The sequence below is a fragment of the Schistocerca serialis genome, chromosome 2 (assembly GCF_023864345.2).
Source record: "Schistocerca serialis cubense isolate TAMUIC-IGC-003099 chromosome 2, iqSchSeri2.2, whole genome shotgun sequence".
NCBI classification, from domain to species: Eukaryota; Metazoa; Arthropoda; class Insecta; order Orthoptera; family Acrididae; genus Schistocerca; species Schistocerca serialis.
In genome coordinates this window covers 303,240,268-303,263,001 of record NC_064639.1, presented here as the reverse complement: position 1 = coordinate 303,263,001, position 22,734 = coordinate 303,240,268, and the positions used below count along the sequence as shown (strand labels likewise).

Here is a 22,734-nt window from a genome sequence, read left to right as displayed (position 1 = left end):
CTGTGCCGCTATTACTGTTTTACTACTCGGTCAAGTACCATACATGTTGTGTCGTTGACGTCCTCTTCAAAACAATAATTTGGGTATCATAATTCGTTAAACATACGGTGCAGCAAAAAATTTGCCGCTTTGTGTGCTATAAGTTCTCCTCCGTATATTTATTCGTTATGTATGTACTTGGCACCCTGTACAGTTCAGACTGTTAACTGTTCAGTCTAAGCCACCATCAAATAAGTACTAGAGACAGGCTACGAGCACTCTACATGCATACGAGCTATCGCCACTAGAGAGATCCACAATCCGCTGATGAGATATAACTATAGAATAATAAAAGTACCTTAATTTATAATAATTACACAACGACATTCATTCTCATTCTTTCAAATCGTTTTAACGTAGACTGAAATGTGTGTCGAACAACAATATTAGATCAAGCACAATATATCAATAAAATGCCGATCTAAAAACAGAATAAAGATGACTGAAATTTCTGTAACAGTTACTTACAGTAATCCATTTACTCGTGACAGAGATACAAAAGTTGTCAACAGTGCCTATTCCATTAAGAATCTCGATAGCTGAGAGCCTATTTCGTGAGTAGTCCAGGTGGCACCGCAATAACAAAATAAAGTTAAAAATTATTACGGACTCTTAACATGGGCTTTACCTCTTCAACTACTAAGCCGATATGTAAGTGACAGTACCTTTTTTGTGCAAGTCACGAACTATTTCTGCTGTATTATGAACAAATAAAGTAGTTCAACACAAACACAAAGTTTATGAGGTACTGCACAATTAATCTGAGTGTCCGGAATTGCTGGCACAGTATTAGTTTACGACTACAACGTAACCCGCTACTGTTCACGAGGAGGCGTGCACTGAATGGCGGCAGAAGGAGCGTGGTCGCCATTGTTCCCGGAAACAATAGGGAATTACTTGCCGTCACCAAGTGCATCTCGCCAGCGCCGTCAGGAGCCGCCTGCCTACAGAGTGACTAATGGCTCCCTAATGAGCGCAGCACGCCGTCTTAGCAGGAAAGAAGTGAGGAACAGCAGGGCTTAACGTCCAGGCCAGGCCAGCCACGCTGCGGAGAAGCGCTCCACGCGTGGTTCATCTGCGACCCTACCCTTAATTCCTTTTCCGTCTCACTAAATCACAGTTGTTTCCTTTCTGTCCAACAGGGAACCAGCTCTGTCTCAATGTTCACTGTGTTTTTCTAATCCCTTCCTATATGTCTTTTCTTCCTTCCATCTCATCTGCTAATCTTAACCTATCATTTCTCGTTGTTGCTCTTATTCTCACCAGTAAACTTCTTGTCGCACTTTGACAAGAAGTAATGGCGGCATTGCTTAATACGATGTTAAGACTGATAATTCTTAAATTCCATTTATTCATTACTATGTATACCGTTATTATTATTATTGTACATTGCTCCTGTACTACACAGATTGCAATGCTGACTCAACAAGAATGTCTGGTTAGAAGTAAGGGAGAGCCTAAAAGCCATAATCTCGCCAAGTGAAAAAATTACACAAATAAATATCTTTTACGTCTCTTTATCCATGGGTGTACCTGGAAATCCAGACAGGTGCAGAAAAGTACTCGGAGTGACCAAGAATTCAATGCCGAACTTCCTGATTTGTGGTCAGACAACTGGCCATTTACGAGGATGGGCTGAAAAGTTCTCGTCCTGATTGTGAAATTGAGAACCGAAGTTTTGAGAAAGAATTTAAACATAACCTCCATTACCACTAATACAATTGATCCAGCGGTGTTCCAGTAACATTGTGTCCCGGGAGTGTTCCTGTGGAAGTGCTGCGGAATACTCGTCTACAGCTGGAACAGCTTCTTAGTTGCACGAAAAACGCTGACCAGTAAGAAACATTAACAATTCGAGTTTTGGGAATAGCGAGAATATCCTCAATTTTGTCACTGCCAAATTAGTGTAGGGGGCAGGTGCACTGTCTTCATGAAAGACAGCTTTTTCTTTTGCAAATAATGTCTCTTTTCTTGTACTTTCGCAAACATATACGTTAGAATGTTAGAATAACATTCCCCAGTTATTTCGTTCTTTTGAATACCTTTCACACCCCGAAACACCAGTGTCACAACCTTTCCCATTGATGACATCGTTCTCGCCTTCTTCAGAGCCGAAGAAAAGGCTTTTGGCAACTGTTTTCGTCCGTATTCCGATTCTGGTAGGTAGTGGTGAATCCATGTTTCATCCACTGGCATATACCGACTTGAAAATCACATTCGTGTCCTCGGAATTTTTCGCTGCGACATTGTGAGGGGTCCACTAGAACGTGGAGCCCGATTTTGTAATATGTATAATTCATGAAAAATGACCTAAAACGATTGTCATATGTAGAAGAGATTGCATTTTTGATACCACTGAACCAAAGTTGTTGCCTGTGTGGCAGACTCGATTATAAGTAGGGCCGCGTGGAGCGTAGTAGCAATTGCCGTTGGCATTTGTCATAGGGAGGATGTAGGACTTATAGGTAGTGGATAGCTGGGAGAATTTAATTGTTGGTCTATGGGCGAATGATATTGTTTATACTCGCACAGAGTCAGTAAATGTTAGGTCGTAGTTATTTCTATAAAAGTGTACAGTGTGCTGCCTCGGGCATGGATGTGTGTTAGTTAGGTTTAAGTAGCCCTAAGTTCTTCCCACGCCCGGGTTCCCGGGTTCGATTCCCGGCGGGGTCAGGGATTTTCTCTGCCTCGTGATGGCTGGGTGTTGTGTGCTGTCCTTAGGTTAGTTAGGCTTAAGTAGTTCTAAGTTCTAGGGGACTGATGACTACATATGTTAAGTCCCATAGTGCTCAGAGCCATTTGAACCATTTTGTAAAGTGTGTTATTAATTTGTGAGGCTGTAAGATTATCAGGAATTGAAGTGATACTGAACGTTAACAAATACTGAGTATTGCCCATGGCAATTATAGAAGAGTAATGAATTTATACTGTAACTCAAACGCAAAGCAACTGGATCCAATTCGTAAGGTAATTAAATTTTGTATATTTAGTTTTAAGTGTGCAGCAACGCAATGTGGATTTCGCTAATTTTGCAGTGCTGAATGTAGGAACCAAGTGTTTTCCATCAGATTTAATGTATAGGTTGATTAGGTATAAACGATTTGTAATATTTTGCGTGTTTTGTAATCCTTATGCAGAGAAGTTAAATTTTGGAATCTATTTTGTCAAACGACGTCAGACTTATTGTCATGTAACAATACAAGTGTTTTTACTTAACGACAGTAAGTGAGAAATGTAGAACAGTTGAGAAGCTCTCAGATTTTGAAGTTAATTTAAAATGTTTCATATCAGATTTTATGAAGGAGAAACTCTATTTTGAATAAAATTTTCAAACTGAAGCATTTGGTATTAGGATATCCATTTACCAGTACCTCATCCTCTTCCATGTCGTTTATTGGCACCCAATGAATATTTTTTTAAAACAAATAATTTTTCAATCAGAGTCAGAAAAATATTAATATGCCAGAATAAGAAAAGTGTTAATGTTTGTAACACCTTCAATGCGGACAGCATTGCAAAGCGCTGACCCAATATCCAGTATTTTCACTGACCATTTGCAAGCTTATTCATTTATCAACCAATCTACTAATATTATTTGTATGAAGCTATTTTAGGGCCGGCATTGCACTTCGCTGTGCCAAGACTGAATATTTTCTATGCCTACTGTGGAAAGAACAGAATACCAAGATTACATCCGTTGCGACTCTAGAGCCAAGGAAATTTTTTTTCACTGTTTATTTGCAAAGAGAATTTTAAGAGTTTATTGCACAGGACCGTAGAAGTCGGTGCTCACGAGACTGGGTAAATTTCAGAGGGATTGATTTCATTATGAAAATTGCGTATTTGTTTTGCGGATTAAGTCATTTACTCAACAACACGTAACACAGTAAATTTGCAAGACACAAACATTACGCATTTCATTTTCATTGGCAAACAAAAACACACAAATATTTTTATAAAGAACGTTACAACATGTCCGAATGAAATCTTCTCGATTGTCAAGCCGCTTCAATTCGAATAAAATTCTCGAGCTTTCGACGGCTATCTCGTCGGCAGGATTAAAATCACTGACATCCGGGGATGGCACGGTTCTCCGCTTATATAGCCACGATTGCGGCTTGTACGGGAAACCGACGCTCACTGATCGATAGTTGAACGCCGATAGTTTTCACCACCTTGTACACAAAAAAGCGGCCCTGAACACAAAAATAATATAGAGAGCAAAAATTATTTCTGACGACGATCACTTACAGTCTGAATTGCAGCACTTGAGACACCTGTTCAGAGACACTGATTACAGGTAGAGAGACACTGCAAACGCTTTCAGGTACCACCGAAGAAGGGCGCAGAAGAGGCCAGACTGGCTGCTTTTGCTGCCATACTGTGGGGCAACGAGCAGTAAGTCAAAACGTGTGCTGTAGAGGCATGGATTGACACCAGTGTTCTGGCTTAAAGATACGAGATATGCTGCGCCCTGTTAAAGACGACGTCGCTCTTCGAATGTTCGGTGTGTATGGCATCCCTTCCGGATGCGGCAGCATCTGTATAGGTCAGACAATTCGCAAACTGCACAGTGTTGTACCGAGCACGAGCGACATGCTAAATAAAGGGAGCTTGACAAGTTTGCCACAGCTGAGCATTCCCTGGAACACGGACACAAAATACAATTGGAAAACACGAGAGTCCTGGGTCATGCGTCAACATATGGGATTCCGTTATAAAATAGGCTACTGGGATTGGTATGAACAGCAACGATTTTAACAGAGACCAGGGGTACACACTTAGTAGCGCGTGGGGGCGGGCTTTGGATGTCGAAAGGAAGCAACAGCGAGTGCCTGAAGCTTGTAGGGAGGCGGGAGCGGCCACCTGACGTCACTCCATCCCGCAGCGGGCCGCAGCTGCTACGAACTGACCAACTCGCCTTCCGCGCACGCGTCCTTTTGGCCCTCTCTGAATTGTGCCAGAGGCCGTAATCGTGGCTATACAGCGTGTTACAAAAAGGTACGGCCAAACTTTCAGGAAACATTCCTCACACACAAAGAAAGAGAATATGTTATGTGGACATGTGTCCGGAAACGCTTACTTTCCATGTTAGAGTTCATTTTATTACTTCTCTTCAAATCACATTAATCATGGAATGGAAACACACAGCAACAGAACGTACCAGCGTGACTTGAAACACTTTGTTATAGGAAATGTTCAAAATGTCCTCCGTTAGCGAGGATACATGCATCCACCCTCCGTCGCATGGAATCCCTGATGCGCTGATGCAGCCCTGGAGAATGGCGTATTGTATCACAGTCGTCCACAATGCGAGCACGAAGATTCTCTACATTTGGTACCAGGGTTGCCTAGACAAGAGCTTTCAAATGCCCCCATAAATGAAAGTCAAGAGGGTTGAGGTCAGGAGAGCGTGGAGGTCATGGAATTGGTCCGCCTCTACCAATCCATCGGTCACCGAATCTGTTGTTGAGAAGCGTACGAACACTTCGACTGAAATGTGCAGAAGCTCCATCGTGCATGAACCACATGTTGTGTCGTACTTGTAAAGGCACATGTTCTAGCAGCACAGGTAGAGTATCCCGTATGAAATCATGATAACGTGCTCCATTGAGCGTAGGTGGAAGAACATGGGGCCCAATCAAGACATCACCAACAATGCCTGCCCAAACGTTCACAGAAAATCTGTGTTGATGACGTGATTGCACAATTGCGTGCGGATTCTCGTCAGCCCACACATGTTGATTGTGAAAATTTACAATTTGATCACGTTGCAATGAAGCCTCATCCGTAAAGAGAACATCTGCACTGAAATGAGGATTGAAACATTGTTGGATGAACCATTCGCAGAAGTGTACCCGTGGAGGCCAATCAGCTGCTGATAGTGCCTGCACACGCTGTACATGGTACGGAAACAACTGGTTCTCCCGTAGCAGTCTCCATACAGTGACGTGGTCAACGTTACCTTGTGCAGCAGCAACTTCTCTGACGCTGACATTAGGGTTATCGTCAACTGCACGAAAGATTGCCTCGTCCATTGCAGGTGTCCTCGTCGTTCTAGGTCTTCCCCAGTCGCAAGTCATAGGCTGGAATGTTCCTTGCTCCCTAAGACGCCGATCAATTGCTTCGAACGTCTTCCTGTCGGGACACCTTCGTTCTGGAAATCTGTCTCGATACAAACGTACCGCGCCACGGCTATTGCCCCGTGCTAATCCATACATCAAATGGGCATCTGCCAACTCCGCATTTGTAAACATTGCACTGACTGCAAAACCACGTTCGTGATGAACACTAACCTGTTGATGCTACGTACGGATGTGCTTGATGCTAGTACTGTAGAGCAATGAGTCGCATGTCAACACAAGCACCGAAGTCAACATTACCTTCCTTCAATTGGGCCAACTGGCGGTGAATCGAGGAAGTACAGTACATACTGACGAAACTAAAATGAGCTCTAACATGGAAATTAAGCGTTTCCGGACACATGCCCACATAACATCTTTTCTTTGTTTGTGTGTGAGGAATGTTTCCTGAAAGTCTGGCCGTACCTTTTTGTAACATCCTGTATAAGCGGAAAACCGTGCCAGCCCCGGCAGTCAGTCGTTTTACTCCTGACGACAATGGCGAAAATAGCCATCGAAAGCTCGAGACTTTTATTTGAATTGACGCGGCTTGATAACTGAGAAAATTTTATTCAAAGTCAGATTCGTTTATATAAAATGTGCCAAGCACTGTTCTCAAATTGTTGTGTGAATTCGACACATTCTTTTTTAACATCCCAGATACGTAAAATCTTGGCAATGTCTTGTACTTTCGTACCCCGACCTTGCAAGATCATGTAGTACACTTGATTTTATTTTATTTCTTTTAGATTTCTAATGTGGCTGCAATTTTCGGACGTCTTACAGATGGATCATCTTGAACACACTCACAGCTTCGTTTAAATTCGGCAGCCTATTTCTTAACGGCGTAAACTGAAGCAGAAGAGTCACCATACACATTTATGAACCTCGAAAGAATTTAATCTGGCGTCAAACCTTCCATAAAAAAACACCTTTATCACAATACGTGATTTTCTCCGTTTCTGAGTACACACGCACCGCGTCTTCTTCAGATAATTACCTACAGTCATCTAACAGACGGCATGATTTGCAATTTCAGCCGGTGGCTGTGGCCGAGTGGTTCTAGGCGCTTCAGTCCGGAACTGCGCTGCTGCTACGGTCGCAGGTTCGAATCCTGCCTCGGATATGGATGTGTGTGATGTCCTTAGGTTAGTTAGGTTTAAGTAGTTCTAAGTTCTAGGGGACTGATGACCTCAGGTGATAAGTTCCATAGTGCTTAGAGCCATTGGAACCATTTTTGCAATTTCACACGGATCCTGTTGAAAGTTATTAACCTCTGCGAAAAAAAACTTGAAAATGACTTTCCAAACATCCCCCTATTTCACTCCCTCATCCCCTTCCCCATCAACGTATGTAATCCTCTGAGCTATATCCATTAATGAAACAAGCTAAATGTCCGAACGAAAATGACAAAGTTGTTAACAGATTGTTGTTAGAGCCTACACATACGTGATTGCTCAGGAATACACAATTACGTGTCCGGCAGGGGGTTCACCGAACCACATACATGCTACTTTTCTACAGTATCACTTTCAACAAGCGCGCGGGAAAAACCTACACTTTCCGTGAAAGCTCGGATTTCTCTTATTTTATTGTGACGGTCATTCCTCAATATTTAGGTGTGGGCGCCAACAAAATGCTTCCACACTCTGAGGAGAATGTTCGTGATTGAAATATCATGAAAAGATCCTGCCGGAACGAAAAACGCCTTTGCTTTAATGATTGCCCCCCATACGCATATCCGTGGCACTCTCTCCCCTATTTCGCGATCGTACAGAACGAGCTGCTCTTCTTTGAACTTTTTCTGTGCTCTCCTTCGATCCTGTCTGATGCTGAACCCACACTACACAGCAATACTCCAGAACAGGGCGGACAGGCGTAGAGTAAGCACTCTCTTTAGTAGCCCTGACGCATTTTCTGTAAGTTCTGCCAAAAAATCGCAATCTTTGGTTTGCTTTAGACACAAAATTATCTACGTTCGTATTCAGTTGAGTTACAGCTTTTGGATTTGGGTGATTTATAGTGTCATTGAAATTCAGAGGATTCCTTTTAGTTCTCTTGAGGATGACTTTACACTTTTCATTATGTAGGGTCAACTGCCCTTTTCGCACCATACTGATGTCTCGTCTAAATCGTTTTGCAATTTGTTTTGGTCATCTGATGACTTCTGAAGACGCTGAACATAGCACCATCTGCAAACATTCTAAGAGAGCTACTTAGATTATCTCCCAAATCGTTCATGCAGATCAGGAACAGCAGACGACCTATAATACTTCCTTGAGGAATGCCAGATATTACATCTGTATTACTCGCTGATTTTCCATCAATTACTAAAAACTCTGTCGTCTTTGACAGGAAATAAGGAATTCAGTCGCACAACTGAGGTGATAATCCATAGGCACGCGACTTGTGAGGAAGATGAGGTTAAATCATTATATCAACAACCAGTCAGAGAAAGATGTAACTTTATGTTATGAATACCGTTAGCATACCGCTGTGCTCCCTTGAGCGCCGGTTGCCATAATTAATCGGTTGCGGAACACAATGTTGTGGGAACTAATGTAGCCTGTGTGGTTCGTTTTCACGAAGTGTTTTATTTCTCTTCGCTGACTTTTTTAAAAATTATGTTACGCTTCAAACGTCAGGGACTATCAGCAGTCGTGAGCAGAAAAAAATTAAGACTATTTCAATCGTACGAGGAGTACTCACTAGAGCACGTTAATGGGGAACATGCGCACTGATTCAGCACTGAATCACACAGTTGATATTGTTGCAGCACACGGGAGTTGCCACTAACATTTTTACAAAAAAAAAAGATAAAATAAAAACATTTTTAGGTAAGATTGTTTTATTGTTTCTCAAAACAAATCTGCTTTAAAATCAGCACACTTTTGCATGCATTCGAACCAGCTCTGAAATAATTTTTTTCAGTCTTGTTTTGGTACATCAAAAAACATGTTTTTCGAAGACTGTTCGTATGTACAAACAGCACAATAACAGTAAACAATAAAAGTGGAGTCATTTGTGTACGGAGTCAGTTTTTCAAAGTACATAGAGTTTCAAGAGCTGAACAATACAACACACTAACTCGACTGAAACTACAGTAAAACACAACTAGAACCACGTAACTAACTGCAGACCACCTTGTCCTCAGATTATTGTGTATCTAAAGTGCTGTGAGAAAGAAAAACCCAAAACACTTGCTTGAAGTTCCAATGCAACGACTGTACTGTCATCGGCAACCAAACGGCTTTCAGCTTATCCCGTGAACAAGTGTTCGGATCTTACAAGTATTCGTTTCCATATTTATAAGACTTGTTTTTCTTATTTCGATATATATATATAAAATATTTCTCATTTTTTTTCAATGGTTCAAATGGCTCTGAGTACTATGGGATTTAACATCTGAGGTCATGAGTCCCCTAGAACTTAGAACTACTTAAACCTAACTAACCTAAGGACATCACGCAAATCCATGCTCGAGGCAGGATTCGTACCTGCGTCCGTAGCGGTCGCGCGGTTCCAGACTGAAACGCCTAGAACCGCTCTGCCACACCGGCCGGTTGTCATTTTTTAACGTGCGTGTGTACGTGTGTGTGTGTGTGTGTGTAATGAGTATAATAACAGGCGTCCGCTGTACAAGTCCCATCAGTAAAATGCCACGTACACTTCAAGAAAAGAAAATATCTGTTTTATCGCATATTTACGGCTCATAACGTTGGTAATGTGGGCCATCGTTTTGCGTTGTAATACTTCCGTTTCACAGTTTCACTATTCTAACACATTAATTACAATGTCAATTTTTTGCTAATTGTTCCTAGCAACAATAACTCCACGTGTACTGGTAGAAATGACGTAATACCTAAGGAGAGCTTCAGACTAAATTTGAAACCGCTTGTGTGGTGACTCCAGCGTACTGTTTTCGTTGCCTGCGGATAGTAATTGAGTTCTTGAGGCTGTTGTTTTTCTCCGCGAGATACTTCCTCCCGCGCGGCTGTTACGTTTCTTTATGACTTGTTAAGTTTATTGCTGTATTCTTACCCATGATTCACTTATAGTTCTTGGTTCTAGCTTCAACGCGAACTTCAGGGTACTGTTAGACCTGACTTGATTCATTATTCGCCTAGTTACCTAGTGACGCCAAAAGAGACATCTCCTTAAAATCTGTAAACGATCGAACGTTTTATGCTTGACTACAGTTGTTTTTTGCACAAAATTTCACAGCCTTTAAATGAATTAGAAGTCAAATCAAGCAATGCAACTTCCACATTGTCTTCTAGTGTTATTAGAATTAATTTGTGGAACAAGTTGGATTAGCCGTCAAAATTGTTTCAGGCCCTGTGAACCACGGATGACGGACAACAGGCGAATTTCATATTCCTAGATTTCCGTATAGCATTTGAGACGGTGCCACACTGCCGACTGTTAACGAAGGTACACGCATAGAAAAGGGTCTCAGGTTTGTGCGTGTCTCGATTTCTTAAGTAACGGAACGCAGTATGTTGTCCTCGACGACGAGTGTTCATCAGGCACAAGGGTATCGCCAGCTGTGCCCCAGGGAAGTGTGATAGAAGCGCTACTATTTTCTATATACATTAATGAGGCGGACAGGGTAGGGAGCAGTCTGAGACTGTTTGGTGATGATGCTGTGGTGTACGGTGGGGTGTCGTCTTTGAATGACTGTAGGAGCATACAAGATGACTTAGACAAAATTTCCAGTTGGTTTGATGAATGGCAGCTAGCTTTACACGCAGAGAAATGGAAGGTAATGCCGGTGAGTAGGAAAAACAAACCCATTATGACGTGTACAGCATTAGTAGCGTGGTGCTTGACACAATCGAGTACATTAAATATCGAGGCGTAACGTTGCAAAGCATTGTGAAACGGAATGAGCATGTAAGGATTGTACTAGGGAAGGAGAATGGTCGACTTCGGCTTATTGGAGAATTTTAGGGAAGTGTGCTTCATCTGCCTACGTCTACGTCTACGTGATTACTCTGCTATTCATAATAAAGTGCCTGGCAGAGGGTTCAATGAACCACCTCTCTCCACCGCTACACTCTCGAACGGCGCGCCGGAAAAACGAGAACTTAAATTTTTCTATGCGAGAACTGATTTCTCTTATTTTATCGTAATGATCATTGTTCCCTATGTAGGTGGGTGCCAACAAAATGTTTTCGCAATCGTAGGAGAAAACTGGTGATTGAAATTTCATGAGAACATCCCGTCACAACGGAAAACGCCTTTGGTTTTAATGATTGTTACTCCAATTCACGTATCATGTCTGTGGCACTATCTACCCTATTTCACGATAGTACAAAATGAGTCACCCTTCTTTGAACTTTTTTGATGCCATCCGTCAGTCCCACCTGATGCGTATCCCACACTGCACAACAATACTCCAGAATAGGGCGGACAAGCGTGGTGTAAGCAGCCTCTAGACCTGTTGCACCTTCTAAGTGTTCCGCCATGAATCGCAGTCTTTGGTTTGCTCTACCCACAACATTATCTATATGATCGTTCCAATTTAGGTTATTTGTAATTGTAATTCCTAAGTGTTTAGTTGAATTTACAGCCTTCAGATTTGTGTGCCTTATCGCGTAATGAAAATTTAGTGGATTTCTTTTAGTACTCATGTGAATAACTTCACACTTTTCTTTATTCGGGGTTAATTGCCACTTTTCGCACCACTCAGATAGCTTATCTAAATCATTTTGCAATTCGTTTTGGTCATCTGTACAGAAGACCGCATATAGGACACTGGTGCGACCCAGTGGTGAGTACTGGACGAGTGTTTGGGGTCCGCATCAGATCCGATTCAAAAATGGATCAAATGGCTCTGAACACTATGCGACTTAACTTCTGAGGTCATCAGTCGCCTAGAACCTAGAACTAATTAAACCTAACTAACCTAAGGACATCACACACATCCATGCCCGAGGCAGGATTCGAATCTGCGACGTAGCGGTCGCTCGGTTCGAGACTGAAGCGCCTAGAACCGCACGGCCACTCCGGCAGGCTCAGAACCGATTAAAGAAATACATCAGCACAATTCAGAGGCGGCCTCTTACAAGGGGACCCTTCATACTGTAAATCACGGATTTTGATGCGCTTCAAATATGTTGTAGAGGCACTTACCCTGAGTACCTGGCTATCCGGTTTTTTAGCGACGGGCCTTGGTTTTTGATAAAATCGATTTTGAAGTTCATTGCGCGCTTTGTGAATCCGTAATATTTCGTATATTTCGAGCAAGTCAGCGTAGTGCAGTGGTTAAGGTTCACGGCAGGAGGTACCGTATTCGAATCCTGTTCATGTACCTTTTTTTTTTTTAAATCGACCGAGTTTTACAGTTTTATTTCAAAGAATATCAACAGACAGTGTGTGTGAGAATTATAAAGATATATTCAGTTATTAATTTTGTTAAATATTCATTCCGTTACGGTTCGCGTCATATACTCCCAATTCATCTTCTTCGTTGAAATCTCTCAATTCATCATCAATAATTATCTGTCTTTCGACCAAGAGATACTGTATTGCGATACATATCCCATCGCCAATTGTAACGGAATTGGCAGCAAATACGCTAGTCGGTGTATTCATTACGAAATCAAATCGCGGAGTAGACTTTCGGCGTGTTTAATGCCATTTGTGGTTTCGCCTTTTGATTCTTCGTTCAACTCCTCTACTTGTGGCTCTTCTTCTGTCTGCACTACTGTAGAAACACTTGGTTTTTTCATTTCACAGAATTTTTCTAACACACGGCACTAGAAACGCTTCGCGTGCAACTTACGCTGTAGTTAGATGCTAACGTAAAGGAATGCAACTCGCATCCTCATTCGCCTAGGAGCTGGGGTTCCCGTTACGGCTAACGGTATTCAAGGGAGAGGGGGCGATAATGGGCCGAGATCGATTTCAGGTAATACGAGAAGCGACCGTTGTACGAACATTTGGAACTCCAACTGCGAACCACGAACGGAATGACTATTTGAAAAAATTAATAACTGATTACATCTTCATAATTTTGCACACCTTATACTGTTTTTGACATTCTTTCAAATAAAATTGGAAAATTCGATCGATTTTGGAAAAAAAATGTATACGGACAGGATTCGAACACGTTACCTCCAGGGCGGTAGCCATGAACTTTTAACGCTGCGCTATGCTGACTTCCCCGAAGAGTAAGTAATGTTACGGATATACAAATCGCGTAATGAACTTCAAAAATCGATTTTCTCAAAAACCAAGGCGTGTCGCTAAAAAACCGGATAGCTAGGTACTCAGGGTAAGTGCCTCTACAACATATTTGAAGCGCATCAAAATCTGTGATTTACCTTATGGAGGGTCTCCTTTTTAGATTCGTCAATGGTACGTTCGAACAACACGCATGTGTTACGGAGGTGCTTCGGGAACTCAAATGGGGTTCCCTGGAGGGAAGGCGACGTTCTTTTCGAAAAACACTACTGAGAAAATTTAGGGAACCGGAATTTGAGGCTGACTGCAGAACGATTCGACTTCCGCCAACATGCATTGCGCGTAAGAACCACTAGGTAAGATTTAGGGCTCGTATGGAGGGATATAGATAGTCGTTATTCCCTCGTTTGCGAGTGGGACAGGAAATGACTAGTAGTGGTACAGGTACCCTCCGGCACGTACTATAAGCTGGTTTGGGGAGTACGTGTGTTGACGTAGAGGTAGGTCGGTATATAACAAGAACCTAATTGTTATAAATACTTTTTAACGCGTTTTGGGCATAGCTCATCACAAAAAAATCACATAAAAACTTGATAGAAAGTAAAGGGTTATTCATAAGTACCTCCGCGGTTCCAGAAGAACACTCATCGAAAATTGCAAGACATACAGAAAAAATACGTACATCAGTGAACAAACTATCTCTCCAAATTTCTATTCGTAATACGCTCCGCGGCATAGTTGCACTCCGACGCAGATGTGTTAGAACGTGTAAACAAATCATCCGCTCCGTGTAGCAGCATCGAATTAGCCCGCGCCTGCAGATAGGTAACACAATGAATGGATTTGCAAAGCGGACTGCTGTCGCGCTTTACGATTCGTGTCAGTGAATTTGCACGCATGTTTTACAATACGTGTTCAAAGTGGCGAGCCACAGTTTGTTTGCAGTCATGCCGCTGTGTTCTTCGTACAGTGTCGGGAGAATACTGTGTCGCCAAAATCCACAGCTTTCGTGAAGTATGTGGGTTACATTTCGTCTAAAATAACGAATAATTCCAAGCTCAACTTGTTTTTCGACTTCCGGTATGACTGGGATTTGCTTATAAATTACGTTTTCAATGTGGTATGGTTTATATACGACAGACCACCTGACGTCTGACGATGTTCCCTTGTTATAGTCAAGTTGTGACAAAAATTTCTTTTGACCTATTGCCTGTCGGATTCTTCGGCCGACGTTTGTTTGACGATTTTTCTGACGTTTCACCAGCACGAGTGGCTGGCATTGTCAAAGCTTCATCTTTCATTGCTTGTGGCTTTTCTGCTCAGTTCCATTCAGTATCTTCTCGTTATTTATACGATCTAGACGTGTAATCTTCAGCATTCTTCTGCAGCACATCATCTCAATAGCTATTCTCTTCTTGTCGAACTGATTATCATTCACGTTTCAATTCCGCATAAGGCTACATGCCAGACGAACTCCTTCAGAAAAGTTTTAACACTTAAATTTTTTGACATCGGATTCCATTGGGAGCCACGTAATCAAAGACCTCAATATTAGTATTCTAAATTAGAAAATTGGCAGCCTCGGTCGTAAGAGGTTTCAAATCATTTATCACAACAAATCGATTTCAGTCATTCTGTGACTGTCTTCAGTGCAAATATTAAAGTCTTGAAGACTCATGTAATAAATGCACATATTACAACTTCAGCATGGCGTCAGTACAGAAGAAAATAGTAGCTAACGAACAAATTTTGAACTCTAAAAATTTGTTCGTCAGTTGCTGTCCTCCTGTATTGACGCCATGCTGAAGTTGTAATAAGCGCTTTTATTACATGAATCTTCAGAGTCTACAGATGGCCATACAGTGACTGAAATAGATTTGCTGTGATAAATGGTTTCAGGCCTCTTACAGCTGATGCTACCAGTTTTGTTATTTATAATACTTAAACGCTTTGTAGATGTCAACAAATTTCCCTGTTTCAGGAACGGTTTTCAGGCTATTGCCCGTCTGCATCTATATCCTCTCTACTTCTGTTATGAGTTATTTTGCTGCCCAGTAGCAACACTCATTTACAAGTTTCAGTGTCTCATTTCCTAATCTAATTATATCGCCACCACCTGATATATTTCCAGTACATTCCCTCACCGATGTTTTACTTCTGTTAATATTGACCTTTAACATATCTTTAAGACACTATCCATTTCCTTCAACTGCTCTTCCATGTACTTCGCAGCTCGTGACAGAATTACGTTGTCAGACAACATCGAAGTTTTACTTCTGTCAAAAGTTGAATTCGCTATCTAATACTGTTCTTGGTTTCCTGTACTGCTTGCTCGGTGTGTATACAATAAGTGGGGATAGCCTCAAACCGCGATTCACTACTTTCTGTGCCACTCCTTTCCTTTCATATCCTCCCGCTTGTAACTGTACGAGTTGTGAATAACCTCTCGCTCCGTCTATTTTGTCCCTCCTACCCTCAAATTTTCAACGAGTGCCACCGTTGTCAAAATTTTCCCCCAGGATCTCCAAATACTGTAAATGCAGGTTTGCCTTTCTTCAGCGCACACAGAAACTCGTCATTTTAATTACCTCCTCTTAGCGTACAGTAACCCACAAGAGAGCTGAGTTTCGCACTTGAAATTTCGATGGCACTGCTCGTGAACTACGTATGAATACAGCGCGATACTACGTAAAGGAACACAGGAAGCTTGTATCAGTCTTCGCAGCGTAACTCGACGATTAGTGGGAGGCGCCCGTTTCAAGTGACGTGCCATGGAGGAAACAACGATCTACTGCAATCCCGATACCTCATGGATTAGTGATAATGGTTCCGTATTTAACACAGAGAGCATGTACTGAAATGAAATGACTGGATCGATGGGAATGAGAATAAATAATAGCAGTGACTGGTTATTGTTTTGATTTCACGCCAAGCATGCTAGCAACCAGTGTAGCGGCACATTTCCGTAACACACATAATTTCGCACTTTTTACGAGGAACTTGCACAGGAGGCGGACGTTTAAGACTGTTGAAGCATCATATTCGAGCTCACATTTTTTTTCATTTCTCTCGGATCCGACAGAGTCCTGGTGACAGTATGCGCAGCCCCTCCCCGCACGAGCGTCGAAACAGATGCAAAGCAGCCCCTCCTCCAACGAGTATTTAAATGGTGTTCGCTTTATCACAGTCGTTCAACCCTCGCGCAATGTCAAAGCTGCTCATTTTTGCTTCCGTTGTGTAAACGTACACGCGGTTTATTTACAAGCGATCGCTCAATTACCCATGTCCAATGGTATTTGTGCTACGCACAGGCGACCGTTTTCATCGCGGGCCAAGTGCACATAACTCCACAAATTGCAGCGACGTATTACCTCTTTTTTTGAAAACTTTCAGCGTCAATCAATTTTCGTTTCTCTCGATGAAAAAAATTTAAAAAAGCATCATTGAGGTCGTGCATTTGTAGTTAACACGAGATTATGACGACAAATGTTCAACCACGGCGTCTCAGTACTTGAGGAATTTAACATTCGGTACTTCATTAGCAGCGCTGCTTTTTGCAGATATGACGAAGGGGCGCAGTGCTGTAATACGGCAGATGACAGTTGCTATTACATAGTGCGTACCAAAAAGATCCATCTGATTTGTGAAGGCCATCATCTTCTACACGACTGAAGTCAAAAGCAGATGACATTTCCGGATGTGGCCGTTACAATAAAGCGAAACGCGTCTGGTGGAAAAAAAACACGCATTTTCTTGTAGTTGTAACGACAGAACGAAAATACCCTCGGCAATTGTAAAGCAACTACGGACAATATGACCGCAAAAATCTAACCATAAATTTAATGAAATCAAAAGCGAGAAGTACATCTTTCTTTACGCACAGGGTCACAAGCCAACATCGCTTTTCCGCAACACATACTACTCGTACAAGGATGAATGAGGTTTCGTTAGAAAAGTTTTTTAACCAGCTTCTGCCATTTTGCATATCAATTTTGCGCTAAAACTTAATATTTGTGGAAAATTTTAACATAAAAGAGATTTTTTAACTGTTATAAGAAAAGGGCATTATGGACACGGAGCTTTATGCCTTTATTTTACGAAGCTAAGTCATTAACCACGAATAAGAGACTCCCCTTTTCATATTATCTTATTACAAATACCATTTTGTTTTAAAGTACTTATTAACAGGATAATCTGTATACAGAATTGACTTATATAATAACCGAGATCACTGCAGTAGTTCCGGTTCGATTCCCGGCGGGGTCATGGATTTTCTCTGCCTCGTGATGACTGGGTGTTGTGTGCTGTCCTTAGGTTAGTTAGGTTTAAGTAGTTCTAAGTTCTAAGGGACTGATGACCAAAGATGTTAAGTCCCATAGTGCTCAGAGCCATTTGAACCATTTGAACTGCAATAGTTCATTATCTCTGTTCGTCGTACAATTTGACTTTTCTAAACGAATATATAAGTACTTTCCGAAACGACTAACACATTTGTCATTGTCGCCTTGAATTTTCATTTACCTACTGCTACGACGACCCAACGTGCTTACTGTAACTGAAAATGCTTGTCATTTTAAAGTTGTGGGTTATGCGGCGCTACTGATAGCTCCTGATGTCTGTGCATCGTATAAGTAGGGGCAAACAATGCGAATGCAAAACACATTTTTGGACACATGGAAACGTATATACAAGGATATATCATAAATTCATGATCATTAGTTCACGTCGTTTTCTCTTCGTTCCAACAAATACCCTTATCCCAGTGACTTACTCTCGTTATTTAAAACTATAAACACGCGGAAGTTTCGCACAGGTCCCCTGGTTCATTATTAAAAAAAATAAAAATAAAAAACCTACAGATTTTGCGGGAACACTTCTTACAGTTCGATTCAGAATCAAAAAATTTTCCTTTACTTTTCGCAATGTTCAGTGTGCTCCCCATCAGATCCACGACAAACAACCGGACGATACCCAAACTCGCCCCATACTTCTGCAACAGGTCTGGAGGTACCGCATTCATTGCCGCGTGACAGCCCAGCCAGTCTTGCTGGATGGGGAGAGACTTAAAAAGATCACATGCCGTTATATAAGGCTGTCTTGGACGTCACTGGAGCAAAGCAGGATCCGTACGCCCCTTACGCTGTTCAGTGCCGTACTTTAGGCCCCACTCACGCCGCACGGTGGTGAGGAAACAGAGACCGTGAGACGCCTTTTGTTGCTGTGTTATCGCTGTTTCGACTCGACTCACACTGGATAATGAACGAGCGAGCGACCTAGTTGCACCAGGAACTCCCTCATCGGCGAACACACGAACTCCCAGTTTCCACGCGTAAGTTAAAATTCCCCTCATGTTTGTTTCCCAATCATGCAGACGATATAGTCCTGTGAAAGCAGATTAATCGTTTTCAAACACAGTGTATTTTCCAGCTGCAAATGCTTCCTCAGTTACCGGACTAAAAAAACAAATGCCATGTGGTTTCCAGCGTGCCACAAGCCTTTCGGTCTGTTAGGTTCTTGGAAACTAGGCAAATAAATGTATTGAAATTGTTTCATGACACTATTTTCAAGTGTAGTAAATTAATATATTTGCTAGGAAAATATCAGGAATTGTTCTGAAACTGGTAACATTCGGACGTTCCACGATCAGCTGGCCCCACGGAAAAGACAACGAAGTTCCTTGTCAGTGTCACGCTATTCCATGGCAAAATATTTTATTTAAAAATTCTGATAACTAAGCTTATTCAGTAATTTATTATTACTACATGCGAACTAACCACTTAGAATCACTCAACAACTCATTTCTTTCTTTTCTTTTGTCTTCAGTTTCACCTGTCTTCAGTAATCTTTCATGCTTCACGTGTTCTTCTGTGCAAGTTCGTCCCCTTACCGTACGTCTTCCTTCATCTTCAAATCCTTCCAAGTTTTGCACCTTCCTCGTACACGTACCACTTTCTAACAATGGGACCCCGTGACGCTGAATTTTTCTATAACTTTCTTAACTTTCAGAAATAGTTGATTATCTCTTTTTAATCCAATGTCGTTCATTCAGAGCACATGTCGAAAGGAGTATCAACGCATCTCCCGCACAGTCTCCAAAATTAATTATAGGTTCTGGTACGTTTCTTGGAAGTTTCCTTCAGTCTTCAGAGCGAACCGCGCCCATGATTCTCCTTATAATGCTCAAGAACTCTAGGTTCTCCAGGCTAGATCGCATAACATTAGTGACGTAAATAATTTTTCATTTAACAGTCAGACGTTTCGTATACCTATACCAACCATTAATTATTTTCGCACGATTATAAATAAAATTAATATATGTTATTTTTATTTAAAAACTAGAATTTTTTCCCGCGGCTTCGCCCACGTAGACACGTAATATATATTCCATACATACGTATTTCACATACATTTAACATATTTCACATATATTTATACACATTTCATCCGTATTGCTAGTGAATTTCACCCTACAGTTTCATCTGAGTTCTGTGGAAACTTAATTCTAGCAATAACTGATTGTCGTTTGGAGGAAAAGTACTGTCTCTGGCAATTGTCTTATTCTCCGCTATTTTACATCCTGCGTCGCTATAGAGGACGTTAAATCTATCTGTGGTACTGACCCGTGTAGCGTGATCTCTTGTCCTGAACCAAGCTGGTAAAATTTTTGCTAGCTGCAGTGTCCATTTTCAAGATGTGGTTGATGCACTCAAGAACGCAACTGAAAGACTGCGCTTCATACTTTTTAAGTATTCAAAGTCAGCTAATTACAGAAAAAAAGCTGAAGAGCCAAAGAAAATGTTACATCTGCCTAATACCGTGTACGGTTCCCGCGAGCACGCAGAAGTGCCACAACACGACGTGGCATTGCCTCGACTAATATCTGAAGTAGTGCTGGAGGGAACTGACACCACGAATACTACAGGGCTGTCCATAAATCAGTAAGATAACGCGGGGGTAGAGATCTCTTCTGAACAGCACGTTGCAAGGCATCCCAGATATGCTCAATAACGTTCGTGTCTGCCAAGTCTGGTTGTCAGAGGAAGTGTTTAAACTCAGAAGAGTGTTCCTGGAGCCACTGTGTAGCAATTCGGGATGTTTGGGATGTCGTATTGTCCTGCTGGAATTGCCCAAGTCCGTCGGAATGCACAATCGACATGAATGGATGCAGGTGAGCAGACAGGATGTTTACGTACGTGTCATCTGTCGGAGTCGTATCTAGACGTATCATGGGTCCCATATCACTCCAACTATACAGGCCCCACACCATTACAGGGCCTCCACCAGCTTGAACAGTCCCCTGCTGACATGCAGGGTCCATGGATTCTAGAGGTTATCTCCATAAGCTAACAAATCCATCCGCTCAATACAATTTGAAACGAGACTCGTCCGACCAGACGACATGTTTCCAGTCATCAACAGTCCAATGCCGGTGTTGACGGGCCAAGGCGAGGCGCAAAGCTTCATGTCGTGCAGTCATCAAGGGTACATGAGTGGGCCTTCGGCTCCGAAAGCCCATATCGATGATTTTCGTTGAATGGCTCGCACGCTGAGACTTCTTGATGGCCCAGTACTGCTATCATTAGCAATTTGCGGAAGGGTTGCATTTCTGTCACGTTGAACGATTGTCTTCATTCGTCGTTGGTACCGTTCTTGAAGGATCTTTTCCCGGCCGCAGTGATGCCGGAGGTTTGATGTTTTTACCGGATTCCTGATATCCACGGTATACTCGTGAAATAGTCGTAGGGGAAAATCCCCACTTCATCGGTACCTCGGAGAGGCTGTGTCCCGTCTCTCGTGCGCTGACTGTAACTCCACGTTCAACTCAAATCTTGGTAACCTGCCATCGTAGCAGCAATAACCGCTCTAACAACTATGCCAGATCTTTGTTGTCTTATATAGGCGTTGCCGTCCGCAGCTCCGTGTTCTGCCTCTTTACATATCTCTGTATTTGAATACGCATGCCTACACCAGCTTCTTTGGCGCTTCAGTATAAACGCCAAGAGATCGTTTTCAGACATTTCTCGATGCCACCCTTCCTCACTTTCACATGCACCGCTAGTGGCAGCAGTGTACCTTACTCTCACCGTGATTTCACACATTATTGAGTCATTTATATACCAAATTTTGTTGAAACTGCTCCAAGCTTTCCTTAGTTATGCCTTTATGTCACCCCCTCTCAATCCAAACATTCAGTAATAGGGCTGCTAGGGGTACCTTCAAAGTTACAGTGATTTTTTTCCAGATAACAAGTCATACGTGTGCCAACTTTGATGAAAATTCCTCCAGGTGTTATAGTGATATGCTGATACGTCACTCTCTTTGCGACCCCTACGGCCACCCTTGTCCCAAAGTTTAGTGGTGAAATGTCATCGGGAATGTCACCAGGATGCCTAGTGATCCCGAAAACCATGGATTCAATGCTTCTATCAGTCGACAGCGAATATTTTTACGTCACGTCGCCTCACACTCATCCCCATCCCTACGGGAGGTTGGGGTATATTACCCCTGCAATAATGAATCATATATATGCAAAATTTGACTCAAATTGCTGCAGATGTCCTGAGTTAAGCTTCCTGTAACCCACTTTTCACCGCCCCCCCCCCTCTCCCCCTTCCCATCCATATGGGTGATAAGTGATTTTTACCCCCACAGAAACATTCGCGGGCATGCGAACAACACAACGAAGATTCATAGCAATCTCACGAATTGTATAGGGCCAACGGCTTTGCCGCAGTGGTAACACCGGTTTCCGTCAGGTCACCGAAGTTAAGCGCTGTCGGACTGGGCTAGCACTTGGATGGGTGACCATTCGGTATGCTGAGCGCTGTTGGCAAGCGGGGTGCACTCAGCCCTTGTGAGGCAAACTGAGGAGCTACTTGATTGTTAAGTAGCGGCTCCGGTCTCGGAAACTGACATACGGCCAGGAGAGTGGTGTTATGACCACATGCCCCTCCGTATCCGCATCCAGTGACGCCTGTGTGCTGAGGAAGACACGGCGACCAGTCGGTACCTTTGGGCCTTCGTGGCCTCTGCGGGAGGAGTTTTTTAAAAATTGTATAGGAGGACATAAAGGCGGACAAAAAAATATTCAGTTTTATAAAGCAGAATATGATTCAACATTTACTCGTGTTTGCTAGCTAACATTTCAATTTGCTAAAAATATGGAATTTAAATAAAGTTGCTACGAGGGCATGCCGAAAGCTAATGACTCCGAAATTTTCATGTGAAAATTATTACAATTTTTAAAAAAATAGCTGACCAGTGTGGCCGAGCGGTTCTAGGCGCTTCAGTCTGGAACCGCGCGACCGCTACGGTCGCAGGTTCGTATCCTGCCTTGGGCATAGATGTGTGTGATGTCCTTAGGTTAGTTAGGTTTAAGTAG

The 22,734-nt window shown here is 42.4% G+C and overlaps 1 pseudogene; it reads left to right on the top strand.

Moving 5' to 3' along the window:
• Positions 1-22,067: 22,067 nt before the first annotated feature.
• LOC126459568 (5S ribosomal RNA) lies at positions 22,068-22,185 on the top strand (annotated as a pseudogene).
• Positions 22,186-22,734: the final 549 nt, after the last annotated feature.